The following is an 18,134-nucleotide window of genomic DNA, read 5'->3' as shown; positions in this document are numbered from 1 at the left end:
ATGGCTTAAAGCAATAAGCATTTTCTATTGTTCTTGAATCTGTGAATCAGCTGGCTGTTCTTCTGGACTCAGCTGGATTCAGGCATTAATCAGTGGTCAGCTGCAGTTTGGGTGGACAGCTCTGCTGGTCTTGGCTGGGCTCTCTGACGTGTTTGGAGGTTGGCTGGCTGTCAGTTGGTCTAGGATGGCCTTGGCTAGGACAAGTAGGCTCTTCTCATGTGGTTTCTCATCCTCCACAGGCTAGTTCAGGCTTATTCTCAAGGTAGCTGGGCAGGGTTCCCAGAGAGAGTGCAGAGTCACACAAGGCCCCCTGATGCCTGGGATCTAGGCTGCTACACCATCAGTTCTGCCTCATTCACTTGACCAAGGCAAGCCACAGAGCAGTGCATATCTGAGAGATGGGAAAACTGATGTCTTTATGGGAGGAGCCACAGTCACATTGCTAATCTTGTGGATACAAGGAGAGTTAAGAATTGCAGCCTTTTTGCCATTAGTCTGTCATCATCTGTGTAATGGCCATTGGTTTATTTTCTCTGTACTTTTGCTATTCAGCATCCATTTCCTCTTTCTCACATCATCCTTTTGGGGAAGTTCTCTCTTCCCCCACTGGAATATCATCAAGTAGGATTGTTCATTGAGAGTCCTGCGGTCCCTCAGCGAAGAAGCAGGCCCATGAGCATGCTGGCCAGTGGGACCCTCCCTCCAGGGATGATGAATCTTAAGCGGGGTGGAACAGAGACTGGAAACAGCTGGATTGGCTTGCTCCAGCAGTGGTTCTGATCAGACTGTTCCTGCTACGGAGTCGTCCCTGTAGCTTCTCTGTCCCAGCCCTCTAGAGTGCCTTTGGTTCCAGCCCAATCCCAGGCCTGGTTCTCCTGCCTCCTGGCTGATTCTGTGAGGCCACAGTATTCTTAATTGACCTCCTGCCTCTCCCTCCCTCACAGTCCATATCCCATCCACCAGCCCAAGCTGCCTTCCTGAAGCCCATGGTGTCGCTCCCTTGCTCACATCCCTCCAGGGGCTTTCCACCCCACCTGGAGTCCAGACTCCTTCCCCACAGCCTCCAGGCCCCCAGGGGCTGCTGGCAGTCCTCGGCGATCCTTGGCTTGGGGCTGTATCACTCCAGTCTCTGCCACCGCCTTCACGCGGCCTTCTGCTCTGTGTGTCTGCAGCCCCTACTATTCTAAGGACACAGTGTCCCTAAACATTAATGTACATCTTGTTTCTAAAGGTGGCCAATGCCTGGAGATCTTGGGGTTATCTCTACCCAATCTGCTGTCGGTGGGTGTTGAATTGCTCTCAAGTTTTCGTATCCGTGACGGCTGGGATGAACCGCCTTCAGCAGACACACTTGCACCTCTGTGGGGTTCTTCCAGAAGATGAAGTGCTGGATCCAAGAATACACGAAATTCATGTCTTGGCCTCAGCTCCTGATGACCCTCTCAAAAGTTGGTCCTCATTTTGACCTCCGCCAGCTGAGTCCGGGTGTCCACCTCCTCACGTTCTTGCCTAAACTGTATGCAACTTTCAAGATCCCTGGGATTTTGCTACACGCTTGACCCCTTGGACGGTTTGATCTGAGTGTGACCTATGGCTTGATGAAGTGGCATGTGAAGGTGCTGAAGGCTTGTTTAAATCTCTCACCGCTGTCACAGGCTCTGTTTGAGGCGGCGCCAGTGAAACAAATTACAGATCAGAAAGGCGTGTGGAGGCTTCTATTTCTGGGAGATCTCTGCCTGCAGCCTGAACAAGGCCCATCATGGCCCAGCCAGCGACAGACTCTGAGCTCATTTCAGCAGCTCAGACCAATAGATGTGGCTGGTGCTGGTGTTGGGCTGGAGGAAAAGAGGCAGCTGGAGGCATTTTGAGGTCATCTTAGCCTCTCCCTAAAGGAGTAGTTCCAGACCAACGGGGTCGATTTTGCCCCTCCAGGGCACATCTGGCAATGTCTAGAGATGTTTTTGGTTGTTACAAACGGGGACTGCTAAATATCTTATAATGCACAGAGCAGTCCCCAAAACAGAGAAAAATCCAGCACAAAATATCAGTGGTGCCAAGGTTGAGAAATCCTGGTCTAAAAATGGTGATGAGGTTAATTAAGATGGTGGGCTCAAGGTCCAAAGTTCGAGTTCAGCCTCTATGCCTTCCTCCTGAATTGCTCTCCTTTTCTCACTTTCCTTGTCTGCAGGACGCGGGAAGGATGGTCCGCCGACTGCGCAGTGAGAATTCAGCGAGGCAGGCAGCTGAGGTCTGAGCCAGGGCAGACCTGCACCCACGGAAGATGGGTCATCGTCAGGGGCTGTGTCCCCACGAGGGCGCCCAGGTGTCTGTCCCCGTCTGACTAAGCGGCTCATGCCCGGCAGAGCCACGACTGGGCTGACACAAAGCAGACGCCACCACCACTGCCCCAGGACACTCCTGAAAGCAGCTTGTTCTCATTTTCTTTCTCCACAGCACATTCATCTGCTGGGGCATGACCTGGCCCAGATGACGGGGCCACACGACAGGCACCCAGACCACGACACCCAGCCACCTCCCTAAATGACAGCCACCCTGAGAGATGGCAGCCCACTGTCACCATGGCTGGCCAGAGGTGCTTTCTTTGACAAAGGAACTCAGGGGCTACCAGGCAGCTCAGCTCAGCCCAGAGGCTCTGGAGCTTTCTCGGGGAGAATCTGTATTCCACATGCACCCAAGTCCAGCAGCGGCCAAGCTCCCCCAACGAAAGACAGGACAGGAGGAAGAGACTGACAGCTGTGACTCTCTCCTGAGGAGGACCGACCTGCAAGCGAGCCGGGTGCTGTGGGGCCGGGCCGGAAGTGCCCTGCACCCTCCGTCACCTCTCATCTGGCGGGGCTGTTGTTTCAGTGTCCCCAAGTCTCTGGGACCCTGACTGACCACCTTGCACCCTCAGTGGGGAACCCAAGTGCCCTTTCTAAAGTGCGAACCTAATTGTCACCACCCCCCCAATTGCTTCAAAACCGGTCATGGTTCCCGAAGACTGAAGAGTGGGCCCAAATCCCACCATGTGCTCTGCCTCATCAGTCTCGTATCCTTTCTTGCTCCCTGCTGCTCTCTGGCGCTCAGGTCCCCACCCGAATGCAAAACACACTCACTCACACACGCACATTTGCTCACACGCACTCAAACACACACCCCTATGTTCCAGCATGCTAGTCCTCACCACACCATCTGCTCTCACGCCCCTGGCTTTCCCTCCACCTGAAATTCCCTCCCTAACCTGGGCACACCTTCTGGGCACACCTTTGCATCCTTCGAGGCCTCATTCAAGGGTACCCTCTCCAAGAAGCTTCCCACAATACTGGGGCAGAACAATAAAACGGAGCTGTGCCAATTTTCGAAACACTTAGATGTGTTATGTCATTTAATTCTCACAAAGACCATAGATGAGGAAACCAGGGCACAGAGAAGTTGAGTAACTTAAGTCACAGAGCCAGTAAGTGGAGAGCCAGGATTTGCACCCCGGCCGGCCAGCTCTGGTCCTAGGCTTAATCACCACCCAGCACTGCGGTCACCAGAGCGGCTTGGCACCCTGGGCCCCTGCAACATCTGTCGTATAGAGTTTTTGCTGCCTTGCAGATGGCTCCCTGGACACCTGTACCGTAGAACCAGATTCTGGAAGGCAAGGACCAGGCTCAGCACCACAGGCTGGGCCCAGAGCCCAGCGCCCAGTAGGTTCTGAATAATTGCTTCCACCAGGCCCGTTTGGCTTGTGTGTTCTTCCGAGCTGTTTGAAGAATCGCTGGCAGACTCCTTTCATCTCTTCGTCAGCATCCGTCTCCTCAGCGGTTCCCTGGCAGACACCTCCAGCCTTGCCACACTGATGTTGTTTTCTGAAGGAGAGGGGCTCCCCTTACAGATGAACCTCAGCGCCCTGCAAGTTGGCACCCCTGCCTCCGCGCTGTTCTCCCGAAATGTGGATCTTTGCAAAGACAACTGCTCAGGGACACCCAGTCTGACATGGCACATGTTCTGATAACCCTGCGAATCCTTGCTCAGCCGGGTCACACCCTTGCCGAGGTTTAGAATGGCCCGAGGGACTTCTCACGCTACGTGAGTTGGGGCCGCTCTGTGGTGAAGGGTTTTGGCCTCGTCTCACGGCAGACACATGAAGAGACTGCAGGCGCAGACCCTTCCTCTCCCACTTCCTCCTCACCCCCTCCTTCTCATTCTTTTATTGGTGACATGTGCCCAGCACATGCTGTTCTAAGCACATACAAGTGTTATCTCAACTTAGTCCTCACAACCATCCCATCAGAAAGTGTCTTTGCTATTCCTGCTTCACAGATGGGGAAACTGAGGCAAAGAGAGGTTAAAGAACTTTCTGTGGTCACCCAGACGACCAGGGCCACGCTTCCAGCCCAGAGCACTCAGCCGTCCTCAGGTGCCGCTGGCAAAGACGGCACTCAAACCCCTCTGGGGCTGCACCCCAGACCCCAGCTTTTGATTGCAGGGGATTAACGCTGCCTCGGAAGAACACTGCGATGCTGCTTCCAAATTTAAATGCGTCTTCTGAACAGCACCCCCTGCGTGTGCACCCAAGAAAACACTTACCGCTCGTGCCCCCACCTTCACAGGGAGAGTTTCTGGGAGTGCACGGCCATCTTGAGCTGCGCAGGCGCAGAGGGGCTCACATCCTCCAGCAGGACGCCCGCCCCTCGCCTCCCCAAACATACATGAGAGAAGGAGTCGGCAGAGAGCTGTCTCCCATGAGGAGCTGGAGCCGCCCAGGCCCGCGACACGGTTTCCTGGGCTCCAGGCACTTTTGCCTTCCTCGTCCCCTTCCTCCATAAAAAGTATTAAAAAGTGTATTTTACAACTGCAGTGGTATAAAGACAAATATAATCTAGGCTGTATTTGTTATTAGATATACTATTCATTTTTCTTCTGATTTTAAAAGAAAGTATAACATCTTTGTGGGACCCTGGAAGCGTCATGGGCAATGGCCCTGTGCTTGCTCTGTCTAGTGGATGAGCTGGCCTGAAGCTGCCCTGCTTGCAGCAGAAAGGAGCAAAGAGGCCTCTCCTGAACCCTGCGCCCCGCCTCTTGGGGCCCCGAAGCTGCCCCGCTGGTCTGGTGGGAAAGTGGCTCCTTCAGGCTCTCGCCTCTTCCCTCAGGGGCTGAAGGCCACACTGCAGTGGGAAGGCAGGGGAAGGGGACCCCAGCAACCCTCCTTCATTGTCTCCGTCCTGTAGGAAATCTTGCCCGAAACTCCCAACCAAAAGTCTGTAGTGTCAACGTCCCCAAAATAGACGTGACTGGGAACCAACAACCCATCAGTTCCCCAAATATCAGGCTGTGCATTCCAGCCTGGGCTTGGCCCGAGCCCCCATTCACCCATCTAACATTCCAGTATCAAGCATACGTGGCTGCCTTTGCAGAGAAAGAAGGAGCAACAGGGGTCCTGGAACTGCACCAGACTTCTCCCAGTACACGGCCGCCAGTCTGATCCTGAGCGTATCTGGAGCCCTGTTACCACCCAGCTGCGGTCAGGGGCACCTCCCTCACTTATGCAAGGACGGTACTCCTGATGGGTTAGGTATGTGCAAAATTTGTATGAATTTTGTCTGTTTCCTGAGACTTCAATCTAACATTCAGACTTCAAGTTTCTCTGAGCTTCGGGCCCTCAGGCAGGGAGTTGGAGCTGATGGTCTGTGAATCGGCTCTGAACTGCAGAGGGGCCAATGCTTTCACACAGAGCAGCCCTTTGGAGCAGGAAGTTACTTCCAAAACAACCATTCTTACAGCCAGAAGGGAAGACTATGTTTTTATTGTTTATTTTTTGTTACTCCACCAAAACCTTTATTGACAGCCATCAGAGAGTGTCTCACTGCTTGCTGGAAAACTAAGGGGAAAATTTCAGATTATTAGTATTATCTAAGCAATGGATTTTTTCCAAGGTATTTAGCTATTTTAAGCAACATTGTGATGAATACCTTTGTAATCAAAGTTTGGGGTGTGAACATTTTCAAGTTCTTCAATCATTTTGACAAACTGTTTACATAAGGATCATTCCAGCTTGTGCTTCTACCAGGATGTGATGAGAATAACAATTCCTCTGCATTGTTGCCAGGTTTGGTAATTGCCAAAATAAGTTTTAGTACTCAGAAAATGCTTTTTTTCCTCTTTTTTCCAATTAGGGAATAAAGGGATGAACCACACCAGAGACAGACATCTGTTGGAAATTGAGGAACTAAATCCCTTCCATCTGGGATTACCAGAGAAAATACAGGACAAGCAGTTCAACTTGAATTTCAGATAAACCACACATTTTTCAGTATAGAATGTCCCAATTATTGCATGGGACATACTTAACTAAAATTTTATTTATTGTTTATCTGAAATTCAAATTGAACTGCATTTCCTATATTTTTATTTGCTAAATCTGGGGAGCTTTTGTAAACATGTATGTTTCATCCATGCTTTCCTTTCGCACATCGGGGCAAACCTGGCCCCCTCCAGTATTCATGAACCCTGCTAGATGCTAAGACTGTCCCCAGCCCTTTCTCTGCACAGACGCATTTCATCCTCAGAATAACTCTATAGGTCAGTACTCTTATTAGGAGTATGGTTTTACTCACAACAATAAACATTTATTATCTTAAAAGTTTCTGTGAGTCATGAGATCAGGAGGGGCCGGCTGGTGGTTCTAGCCAGGGGTCTTTCCTGAGGCTGTAGCCAAGATGCAGACCTGGGCTGCAGGCCTCTGAAGGCTTGTCCCAGGCTGGAGGAGCCACCTCCACACAGTCCACTCACAAACCCGACCCTCTGGTGCTGACTGTGGGCAGGAGGCCATGGGTATTATTATCACCCGCATTTTACAGGTGGAAAAATTGGGTCTCCGAGAGAATAAGAGAGCAACCAGGGCAGCAAGTGGTAGAGCTGAGACTGGAACCCAGGCTGCCTTACTCCAGACATAAGTAAGCCCTTAACTCCTTCTCAGCTTCCTTGTGGGTGAAGAAGTGTTCCACATGCATCATAAAGGGAGCCGCTGTAATCAGCTATTTGAAGCGCTACTGTGTGTGACCTTACACATGACAACAAAAAACAACAGAGTGGCCCCCACCAGAGTCCTGGTAGAGCTGGAAAAGAATCATCGCTAATTACCCTATTAATTTCTGACATGGTAACAGATGTTCCGTGGTGCGTGCGGTTTGTTCCTGTAAGTGGGTTAGGAAGTTATGTGTCCCATGCGATCAGAATTATGCTCTTAATTTGCTTTTTCGTAGATAATTTGAAGAGAAAGTCCAATCCATGCCCTGTCAGAACAATTATAAACTCTGAATTTACAAAGTCCACGTTACCAAGGGTTGACCACACAACTCTGCAGGTGCGGAGAATGTGACGTGGGAGGATGATTTAATTGAGGCATCGGTGAAAACAGCACAAATCATACTGTTCCAGGCCTTTTTTGTAATTGACCCTGAGCCTCTGGGATGCTTCCAGGCTGAACGCCCATCTCTCTAATCTTTTCAACAAACGGTCTCTTTCCATTCTTCTTCCACATTCCCCGCTACTCTGCCATGAGACACGGTGGGGCCTCCCTCGCGACGTTGGGAAGAATGTGGTAACTGGAGCAGGTGGTACCACCTGTGGTTGGCTCCGATTCCAGGCCCACAGCTGCCACCCAGCTGCAGAGACCCGAATCCCAAAGTTTTCTGAGGACTTTCCCACCATCTGGGCTCAGGAATTCCCATGCCCAGAAGCTTCCTCATGAGCCAAAGTGTCCCATTTCAAATGTTCCCAGTGCCTGTAGAGGATGCATTCACAGCTCCTTCTTTCCCTGAGAACATTTTAATCCTCTTCCACCGGTGCCCCCACCTCCTGCAGCAATTACGCCCATCTGTCTTCCAGCAACGACTGTCCATCAGAAGAGGGGCTTCTGTCCTGCCCCTCATCCATGCCTGCTTCAAAAAGAGCTTGGAACCTCTCCAATAATATTCCGGCACTCTTTGCTGTCATCACGGTTTTACAATTCTAACAGAGAAAAGCATTTCAAAGTTCTGAGAGAAAGCTCTCGTCCCATGCTTCAGTGGTCTCAGGTTGTTCACCTGTTAGCTGTATAACAACCCAGGCATTGGACAGACGCCGGGGACCAGGGAGACATTTTGTTCCTAAAAAGGCCCTAAGATCCTGGCCGAACTTCCTTTCCTTCTTTTGCTCACATGCTCTCACATCTTGGCTCTTGGAAAAGCTGGTCTCACCCCATTACTTCACTCCTTCGGCAGACTTCCCTGAACATGCACTTGGAGCTGGACTCTGGATGGCCAACAAGAACCACAACAACATTTATTGAGTACGTTCAAGGTGTCCAGCAGCACACCCAGCCCTTGACATATATCGTCTTACCGAGCCCTCACAACAACCCTATAAGGACGCCAACCCTGCCGGTTTACAAAGCAGCTGGGGCTCAGAGGTTAATTCACTTACACAAAATCAGACAACTAGTAAACAGCAGAGTTACAGACCCCAGAGCTCAAGCAGTCGTGATAAACCAAGCTTCTGATGAACACCAGGACCACTGTGCACACATGGATACCACACAGCCTGAGGCTGGGAGAGACCATCTTTTAGCAAAGGTGTATTTTGCATCTTTGCCATTTGACATAAGGTCAAGGTGACATAGACTGCATCCTATCCTATGGGACAGTCAGAATTTGGATATAGCAAAATATTATTTCTTGCTAGGGCTAAACGTGTCCTTGAAGTATGAAACACAGATGATGGGTTTGCTGTTCAGCTAGAATAAATACGAAACTGTTACTCCAATTCTCTACCTCTTCCTACATCCACACCCTTTGCAATGTGATTTTGTGGCCCCTACTATTGAGGAATGGAGTTCCTTTCCACGCCCCTTGAATCTGGGCTGCCTTGGGTCTTGCTTCGAATAGCAGAAGGCGGAGGAGCCTAGGCCCCCAGGGGCCCTGTGTGCTCCTCTCACTCTCTTGCCCTCCTGTCTACACCAGGAGGATGAGCCTGGGCTAGCCTGCTGGAAGATGAGTGACCACGTGGAGCAGAGCCAAGTCATCCCGGCCCAGGCCACTAGGCCAGCCAGTCCTGAGCCGAGCGACCAGCTGACTGCAGATGTCTAAGCGAGCCTGCGAGACCAGCGCGGCCCGGCCCAGGTCAGCAGACCCACTTAGATGACCCACAGACCTGTGGCGAAATAGTAAATGGTTATTTTTTTAAGCCACTGAATTTTGAGCCACTGTCCCTCTGAGGCATTTCCTTACAGAAACACGGCTGTGACTTAGGAACCTTTACGGGGGCCTGTATTTTAGGGCTGAAAAAAATTGTCTATTGGCTCCAAAATACAAAGAAACAAACAAACAAAGCTTAGAAAATAAACTTGATAAATGCTTTATTAAATGCCTTCGAAACAGCATTATGTCAACTAGTCAACTGCAGCTCTAACGTGCAGCCGTATGACCTAAGTAAACTTTAACACGCCCAAGCCAAATGAATAATTTCTCCTTAATAAAATTCAAAATTTTAGAAATCATAAGAAAATTCAAATTATCTTTCTACTTTTACTGAGCCAAATTCCACACAAATTTCCAAAGAAAAATAATAAACCCTTCCGAAAATTGTACAGCCCCTCAAAACTGTCTGCCATGGGGTGTGCACACACTTTCATACAGTGAACGCGTTGTGGCCTGAGGCCTCTGAAAACGACAGTGAGCGGGGCCTGCGGACGTCTGACAACATCTCTGGGGAAGCATCTTCATTTTTCAGATGCAAGATCTCAGAACTCGAGAGGCTGAGCATTCCCCTAAGGGGACAGTTAGCACTGGTCTGAATCAGGGAGCGTGCTATAGAGGGACCCGTGTGGTGACTCGGGTTGAGAGCAGTGGAAGAACCCCACCAGTGGACGGGTATCTGTCATGTGTCTTGTCCAGGAGAGGAGAACGTCTTGTCTTTGCACCTGTAGTGTCCCACAAGTCACCCCGCTCCTGGGCTGGTAATGGTCTGTTTGCTGGCTTGCTTTTCCACCAGACTGCGAGTCCCTCAAGGCAAGAACCATGTGGTAGTCATCGTGTCTTCATTCATTCTACGAATGTTCATTGAGTGCGAGCACGTGCTGGGTGCTTGTCTCAGTACTAAGATTACAATCGATGACAGATATCAGCTCCACTCTCATGGGGAGACAAATGGAGGGGACACGTCCTAAGCAAACATAGCAAAGTAAGTGTGCAAGGACAACCTCCATGAATGAACAAGGAGGTCTCCGACCTTGACCTTCGCCTCCCTCCCTGCTTTCTCCTTCCACTCGCTCTGAGGAGGAACCCCTCCTAGGATAGTTCCCTAGGCCTCTGTGAGGTCAGACTGAAGAAAGGGGCTGAGCACAAGAGGCTCTCAAGGGAGGCTCTTGGGGTTGGCTCGTCGGGGGCGCTGAGAGAGAAGGTGTGAGCAGCTGCAGGTGTGAGGGAAGTGGGCAGGAGAGAAAACAGGAAAATGTTAAGAAGTCTTGCTGCTCTGTGGATCTCCTTTCACAACACTTGGGAAATTCAAGTAAAGAACTCGAGTCACTTTTTGGTTACTGAATTGCGCCTCTTGGATTGTGGCTCTTGTCTGAGACCGTACCGTGTGGATGGTGGCTTGTACGCATTGCGAAGGTCACGAGGTGGATGGGAATTCAGGAAGCTGCAAGGAGTCTTGTGAGGCTGATGCGTCAGGAGCAGCTGGGCAAGACGAGGCTGTAGAAGGGAATGGACGGGATCATATGTGGCCTCCCTGCCACGTTAGGAATGTACATTGGGGACATACACTCACTTTATCTTAAGATGGCCTGGAACAAGGTAAGTTCTGAGAAACTGGCTTTCTTTTTTTCTTTTTCCAATGCTGACTTACTGTTTATATGAACCGAGAGGAAGGCAAAACTCTGCAGAACTTATCCCACCCCAGTTCCAAGCTGGGGTCATACGGAAACTGCCTGAGCCAGTGGGAAGTACCTCTGTTACCAAATAACTGGAGAAGATTCAACAGCAAATCTGGCTTCCTTATCACGGTGTCTTATACTGTGTTTCCTGATCTCCAACCTATGCCTGGAACCAGGGCTCCTCGATCCCCAGGTAAATCAATTAATGACGAGGAAAACATGTCCCCTGGTCCTTTATCCAAGCAACTAAAGCACAGGAATACTTACGAGATTGAAGGTTCACGTCTGAGACTGCAGATACTCTGACCCTGGGTGTGACGGGATCTGGGGCTGGGGCTGGTTTCCTGGGCAGCCCTGTCAGGATGTTTCTCACACACACTCATCAGCCTCCGACTTGTAGTTGCATTGCGATTTGGAAGGCAGTTTCCTCTAACACTTTTTTTTTTTTTTAAAAGAATGCATATTTTCCCTTTGAATTATCTCTGTCCCCTACTTGTAACATTAGGCTGTTTCTTGGGTCACAGGACATGGAGAGAAATAAAGATGCCATCAGGTCTTCTCCAGTGAGAAATGCTGGAAAGACGTGTGTTTGGAAAGAAGGCTCTGAATAAGCCTGTCAAGATGCATCTCATATTGGCAGACTGGAAATTGATGAAAACCATGGTTTCTCTTGGAAGAAGCACTTAATTCACTTAATTCAAGGCAGGCATGATGTCTTAATAAACACCCTTGGGTTCCTAAGCAACTGCAATAGGTCCTTGTGGGTTTTGCTGCCCATCACCCATTTTCCCTTCTTCTAGGAAGAGCACCCAAATTTCCTTTGGTCCAAGAGCTTAGTGAGAGTCAGAGTCCAGGCCGACTCTTGCATTGTATCCACCTGCCAGAGACTGGTTCCGGGATGGACAGGTGACCCCAGCTGGCCCCATCACAATGGATCCAAGACTTGTACAGGAGCAGCTGGGGATGAAGCTCTCTCCTCCCTTGGACCTGAAGCAATAAGAGCTGATAATGACTGGATTCTCTTTGGTAAGTTAGAGGAGGGCGCTCACATTAGAATTGTTATCCCTTTACATAAGCTGCAGGAACTGGAGGGATTTTGCTGAGAGAAGAATGTGTTATTGCCTGAAATCTAAGTATAAAGTACAGCCGGTCCTCAAAAGAAGTGGAACCAAAGACAAAACAAGAACCAGGCTGCGTGCTGTCCTGTCTCTCTTCTGGAGTGTAGTTCCTTGCTCTTCTCTCTATCTCTGAGGACCAGCTTTCTTCAATGTTCTCTGTACAAGGCACAAAAGAGAGCCCCTTCCTGAGCTGCTATGTCAGCCCCCTGGCCCCCAATATCTGACCAGCTCACTCATACCACCCTACTTATAAGCCCCTGGCACACTGCTTCTTCAGGTATCCAGCCCTGGTCCAATCATATATGGCCAGAGCAGTGGGGTCATGTGGTATAACCTTTGCCACAGAAATCTACCCTGGGAGTGAGGGGTTGCGTTTTTAAAGAATGGGCTCTACAGACACACCCCAAATATCTGGCAGACGTGGATATGGACCTTGTCTTTTGAAGTCTCAATGAGGAAAAGATTCTCAACTTGGTGAAAAGATGCAGAAGCTATTTTTATGAGATGGGAACCTAGCGCTTTGGAAAATGGCTGCAGTCCTTGACAACCAAACAAATCAGCCCACTCTGAAAGAAGTACCTGTGAGGGAATTCACTCAACAGTGGGGAAGAAGAAATAAACAGAATCTGTTTTTCATGGCTCTCACTACCATACCCAGTGTTATCAAAATTCCAAACAGGAATCAAGGAGCACCAGGAACACAAGGGGGCAGGGGAGGCTCTCCACGCCTTCGATGGCACCCCCTCCCTCTGTGCTAGTCCTCACTCTGCTGGCTGTTTTCATTATGGTCCAACTCATACATCTGCTTTATCTCACTTTACCCAACAGCATTTTCTGTTCTATCCATCAGTCCTGCCTATCTCCTAAATAAGTTGTGTCGTTCCTGCCTCCTTATTTGTGGTGTCACTTTGGGCAAATTACCCCACCTTTGTGAGCCTCAAGTAGATTACTTGTCTCGAGATGGGGATAATAATACACTCCTTGAATATGACACTATCTACCCAACATACAGAAGTATTTCCCTCTAACATAGCAATCTCACTTCTAGGAATCTATCCCACAGAGAGAGGTGCATACATATGAAATGACAAGGGGGGGGGGGTTATTCATTGTATTCTTGTTTGTCATAAAGTATTGAAAATAACCCTGTTGTCCATCAGTGGGTATCAGTTGAATAACTATGGTGTACTCATCTAGATAGATTAAGTAAAAAAGCAAGGTGCAAAAAAAATGTGGGTTTATCTTATAATAGGAAATAAATATATGGTCTTTGTCCCCAGTTCCTGGCACAGAGTTCCTAAAACTTTTGGAATTTACTATCTCTTGTATGCTAATAAGATGACTCACGGTGGGGAGCCTAGATGTCTTCAGGGAGGAGACTGAAGACCAAGCCATGATTAAAGGGTTGGAACTTTCAGCCCTACCCCATGACCTTCTGGGAGGGGAAGGGGCTGAATATTGAGTGCAATCACCATGGCCAGTGATTTAATCAATTATGCCTATGTAATGAGACCTCCATAAAAACCCCTAATGGGGTCTGGTACCTTCTGGGTTGGTGAACACATTGATGTGCTGGGAGGGTGGTGGGCTTAGAGAGGGCATGGAAGCTCTGTGCCACCCCGACACCCCCTCTCCCAATAACCTGTCCTGTGCATCCCTTCCGTTTGGCTATTCCTGAGTTGTATCCTTTATAATAAAGCTGCAACCCTAAGCAGGGCACTTTCCTGAGTTCTATGAGTCATTCTAGTGAAGTATCAAACCTTATGGCAGGCAAGGATTGTGGGAATCTCCAAATAGTAGTCAGTCGGGCAGAAGTGTGGGTCGCCTGAGGACTCCACTTGGACTCGTGTCTGAAGTGGGGGCAGTCTTGTGCGACTGAGCCCCTAAATTGTGGGATCTGATGCTAACTCCAGGTAGATATTTCAAAACTGAATCGAATTGCTGGACACCCAGCTTGTGTTGTAGAATAGAAGAGTTGGTGTGGAAAAATGACACATATGTGGTGTCAGGAAAAAAACTACACGTTTGGTGTAAAAGTGGTATCAGAAAAAGTCACACAGCGTTGTATGCTCACTTCTGCTTGAGAAGGTGGAGAGAAGCAAGACTCTGTGTCTGTATTTGCCCATATTTTCACAATGAAACAGTGGAAGGGTAGACCAGAAAGTAATAAAAATGATTACCTAGAGCAGGTTGGGCAGAGACGGGGAAGGGGGCAAGACTTCTCGCTACATGATTTTTGGTAGGTTTAATTTTTGAATCACATAAGACTATCACTTGTTAAATGATTTAATTTTTAAAATATTCATAAAATTATTATGAGCCTTAATTCCTCACTGTGTCTTGTCAGTAGCTAATTATACACCAGTACAAGTGAGCACTATGCATATAGGTGAGGACTAATTACCAGGTTTGTGACTACGGGCTAGTAAACTCCCTGGGTCTCAGTTTTCCTGATAATCTGAAAGACCAGAACAATGATAGTACCTGTATCATGGAATTATATTGAAGATTTGAAAAGATGGCTTATATTTTGAACAAATGGAAGAACTTAGTGTGTGTTTTGGATCCCTCATGGTACCTTGCACCAAAGAAACATCTGTGGATTGTCTCATGGTCAGGAATAAAGCTTTATGGGAAAACTTGCTGCTTGAATAACCTAAAATAGTCTCCTAATGACAGGAGTTTCAATACTAAACTCAGATTCAAATTAAGAAAGAAAGAAAAAAAGAACATATAATACATAGGCCAGGGAGAAATGGAGAAAATATGTACTTTAAATGAAGTTCAGTTAATAGGCACTCCAGAGAGACCAGGAAATGGCAGAGTAGCTGTGTTGGGGGAGAGAGCTAAAAGTTTCCTCCAAATTTTTTTTAGACTGAAAAGTCATACCATGTGCTCACTGGTATAAACTGGAGGGAAAAAAAAAAATCCCACCTAGACACTTGCTACTGAAACTGCAGAGCATCAAGAATAAAAAGAAAATCCTAAAGCCACCAGAGAGAAAAGATGAATTACCTAGGCAGAAAGATCAGTGGGTCTTAGAGAAGATTTCTAACCAGCAAAAACTGATGTCCGGAGAGAATGAAACTACATCCTCAAATAATTGAGGGACTACAGCTGTCATCCTAAAATTCTATCCCCAGCTAAACTATCACATATAAATTTCAAAATACAGACATTTTCAGATGGACAAAGACATGGATAATGTATTACTGATGAAGATCTCTGTAGCAGGGGTTGGCAAGCTGCAGCCCACTGGCTGAATCTTGCCCACTGACTGTTTTGACAAATAGAGTTTTATTGGAATATGGCCACACCTGTTCATGTATGTGTTATCTACGGTTGCCTCCCAGTCACAGGAGCAGAGTAGTTGCAACAGACACCATATGGCCCACAAGAACAAAAATTATTACTCTCTGGTCCTTTACAGAAAAATTTTGTTGAACTGTGCTCTATAGGACTCAATATTTACATGTGTATTTATTTGTTGAACATACATTTGATAAACATCCACAGTGTGTGTGCCAGACCTAACACACATGAGATGAAAATGTTCAGGTTCCTGGCCCAGGCAGGTAAGAAAATTGTAATGGCTCTACTACATGGCCTCCCTTCTTTCAGAGATGGTACTAGGGAGCAAGGTCTCGAGGCATGATCTAGGGGTGTGTCTGAAAACAGCAAAACAAAAACCTATCTCAACACAGACGAGTCAGCCCCAGCTTTGATTCTCATCTGTTTCATACAGGGAGCTGGTTCAGACCCTGCCCATTTCAGGCATGCCAAGATGGTTCAAGGGTCAAAGAGCTGGCTGCAGCTCCTTGTGTCATGAACATGGTCATGAATTCCTCCTGGCTCTCACTCTCCATCCACATCTGCTCCCTCCCACTGCACCCTGACCCACAGCTGACATTCCTTGGCCTTCCCTGAGCACAGCACCCCACTGCGTCCTTCTCCAAGCTTTTGCTCAGGCTCTGCCCCTTCCCTGGATACCCTTCCTCCATTGCTTGGCTAGGCTTGCCTTATTCTTACTCATCTACTCCAACAAGTTTTCCCCCACCCACGGTCTGGGTCAATACCCCACCTCTTCCTCTCATTATATGTTGCATAATAAACATCTATTGAGTGCCTTCTGTTGCAGGGCAGTGTGCTAGATGCTTATCTTATCTCTGTGTCCAGATGGGTTTTCTCTCTACCTCTACCCCCTGTCTGGGGCTGGTATATATCTGATGCCAGGAGAGCCAATGGGGACACTTGCTACTCGATTCACAGTGGAGGAAGAGATGGAGACCCTCTCATGTGAATACCTCTGATGAGATGAACAAAATGGAAGCCCATGAGAAGGGGCTGATGTTCCCACACATGGTGCAAGCGCCTCTTGCACACGGTGTTGGAAGCTGGAAGCCAGATGTGACTCTGGTGGTACTTGCCAATCACGCAGACAAACAGGAATTGACACAAGGTAGCATCATGATGGAGGTCGGTTCAAACAGAAATGGAAGAGAAAGGAAAGAAGGGGAGGTGACAAGTTCACGTTCGTTGGAAGCCCTCCCCTCTCCCACGGGACTCATTCTCTCTGACATGAACTCCTAACACCTCTGCCTCTTCCGTTTATCACTCCCCCTCTTGTCATTTACTCAGTACATCGTTATGGAATGCTGGAAGGATTGATGAGACACGCCTGGCAGAAGGGGGGCTGCATTCATTCATTCTGGCCTTTGACAGTTACTAATTCCTACAATTTTCCTGCACTGAATACCACTCAGATCTCACCAATTCTAAGCATATCTGCCAGCAAAGAAAAAAGAAATCGCATATTCAGTGACTGAAGATCCCCAGTGGATTCATAATGGTCTGAATAACAGGTAGCTTGATTTGCTTAAGCTTTGAAATACTTAAGAATTCATATAAAAGAATTTTGAGATTTATAAAGTACACGTCTTCCGGGGGGGGGAAATTGACTATCCTGACAATTTCTATAAATCAAATTCTGTTACTTTGAAGAACATTCTAAATTCAAAGATGTGCTTCCATGAGAAACTTTTCGTAAAAATAGGAGCTGGTGAATAGTTCAGGGCAAACTTTGAAGACTTGAAGCCTGTATCTTATGCCTTGTATGAGTTTAGAATTAAAAAATGCTTTCTACATACATGTCTCTTTCAATGTGACCTCTTGATAAAGCTATGAGGTAGGCAGGGTCAGTATTATCACACCTAATCTATAAGTGAGGAAACTGAGGCTCCGTTTAAGGCCTCACCAATTTGGAGGCAAAGCCAGGTCCCCAGATTCAGCCCCTTCTGCTGGGCTTCACAGGCGCGCAAACTGGGCGGGTGACGGGGCCCCACACTCAGAAGGGCCCTGTGCTTGGTTTAACGCTCTGCTGTTGCCACCTGCATTTGATTTTTGCACCGGGCCCTGCAGATCCTGCCTGTAGCTGCTCCTGCACATCACTCCGTGGACTCCTCTTCTATTCCTCTACCCAGATTCCAGAAATGCCCACCACGTCTGGGTCTCAACTGCTCCCAGCTCCTAGAACTCCTCGGCCCTCTTCCTCTTTCCCTCCTTCTCTCTGGGTCTGCAGCATCTAAAGGGGCTGCTGGATTCCAGTTCCTGTTATCGCCTTCCACAACACTGACAGCTCCTTGCGTGCTGCCTCACATCCTGCAGAGTAAATCAGCACCCAACTCTATCAGTTCATCAAAAGCAAAATTCTCTAAAGTGAGTTTAATTAAAACAAGAGGCTCTTGGGTTTTCTCAGATTAGCTGTGATCAAACCCTCTCAGAAGATTGGATTTCTCTTTGCTCTTTAGCTGGGTCTCTTTGTCCAATTCCCTGCCTCTGACGGTGTCCAATTCTTGACTCAAAAGAAAGAAAGAGAGAGAAAGAAAAAAAAAAGAAAGAAGGAAGGAGGGGGAGAGAAAGGGAGGGGAGAAAATGGAGAAAATCCAACTCCTTCCCGACACTCCCAACCCCACAGATGCCTTATGAGTCCTAAAAGCTTCAAAACCTTGCAACGAATAAAGAAGGTCAAATGAAATGTGGTCAATTCTGGCTACTAATTCTCAAGAACCATGAGCAGCAAAGCGAATAAAACCGCTATTCGAAAGGCTGATGTGGTC

The sequence above is a fragment of the Equus asinus genome, chromosome 15 (genome assembly GCF_041296235.1).
Source record: "Equus asinus isolate D_3611 breed Donkey chromosome 15, EquAss-T2T_v2, whole genome shotgun sequence".
Classification (NCBI taxonomy): Eukaryota; Metazoa; Chordata; class Mammalia; order Perissodactyla; family Equidae; genus Equus; species Equus asinus.
Note: the sequence above shows the minus strand (reverse complement) of the source record.